We start from the raw sequence: 1,219 nt of genomic DNA, 5'->3' as shown, positions 1-1,219 counted from the left end.
GCAGCCCCATGCAGGCTGCAAGGAGCTGCAGTGTGGAGCACCGGGCATGGGGAGGGGAGGGGCCGCTTCCCCCCCCTCCCCCTGTGCTCCTTCCCTGCCTGGGGTCCCCCGCCACTTACCTGAGCTTCCCGTGCTGGGGCAGCCATGTACTCCCAGGCCAGAAACCCCAGCTGGGGCTTCTAGCTGGGGGGGCGGGGCCAGGAGGGCCCCGCTGTTGTTGGAGCCCTCCAGGCTTCCCCTGGGTCCCACTGCCCTTGCTTCCTGTCACTTTTGACAGGAACCAAGGGCAGAGAAATATTAATTATCTACATTTTTTTAGGGGTCCCACAGGCCAGATAGAATGGCCTCGCAGGCCAGATCCGGCCCGCAGGCCGTATTTTGCCCACCCCTGATGTAAGGGTATCCAGGGTTTTGGTGTTCCCCAACAGATGTTACTGGCCAAAAACATTTAGATCCTGTGTGCACATAGCACACATGCAGCAAAAGCAGAATACATATAGACAACCACTTGAAGAATCTAAGACGTCTAGCTTAACAAATAAAAGCTAACAGAAATAGCCTATTAGTTTGGACAGGTTTTCTTAACCTGCCAGGGGAGAAAAAAAACTATAGAGAAAACTTTAGGAGAGCTCCTAAATGTAATGGCTTAGCTACTGACCGGGGACATCTACACTAGATGCTATGTTGCTGTAGCATTGGCAGGCACAAACCATGATGTCGATGCTACTGCGCAGTAGCAACAAGCAGTAAGGACCTGAACAATGTCTGGATGCAGTAATGCAGCAATGCAGCAATGCAGTGCTGCAGTACTGCAGCAATGCAGTAATGTTGGTTACTACACAGTCATTTAGTACTTGTTTAAGCAAGTACTAAATGCGCAGTAACAACTGTGCAGTCTGGCACACATGTAGATGCACCCATTGTGTGACAGGTGGCTGGAAAACCAACAGCAAGACTCCAGTAGTTAACTTGCTAGTGATGTTGCAATAGCAATATTCTTTGTTGCGGTAAATATAAATACACACAAGTAAAAATACATGCAGTTAACTTAGAAAGCATGATTATAAACAAGATTTCACTCTATATTGGCCAACAAGGGCACTACTCTCTGCTACCTGTTACCCAGTCAGCAAAAAATAGTGTCTTTTCTGAAGTAATCCCAAGCAGGCAGCTTTGGTTTTAAGAAACATGTGTCATAAGGCCTGACAAATAAGCAAGG

The 1,219-nt window shown here is 48.4% G+C and overlaps 1 protein-coding gene across 7 annotated transcripts in view; it reads right to left on the bottom strand.

Annotated features, from left to right (window-relative positions):
- Positions 1-1,219, bottom strand: part of SMAD9 (SMAD family member 9) — a 68,453-nt gene that overhangs the window by 29,204 nt on the left and 38,030 nt on the right. The gene's annotated exons all lie outside the window — the stretch shown is intronic.

Source organism: Alligator sinensis, unplaced genomic scaffold (assembly GCF_000455745.1).
Source record: "Alligator sinensis unplaced genomic scaffold, ASM45574v1 scaffold413_1, whole genome shotgun sequence".
In the NCBI taxonomy this organism is placed as follows: Eukaryota; Metazoa; Chordata; order Crocodylia; family Alligatoridae; genus Alligator; species Alligator sinensis.
Note: the sequence above shows the minus strand (reverse complement) of the source record. Positions and strands in the feature narration are given on the sequence as shown.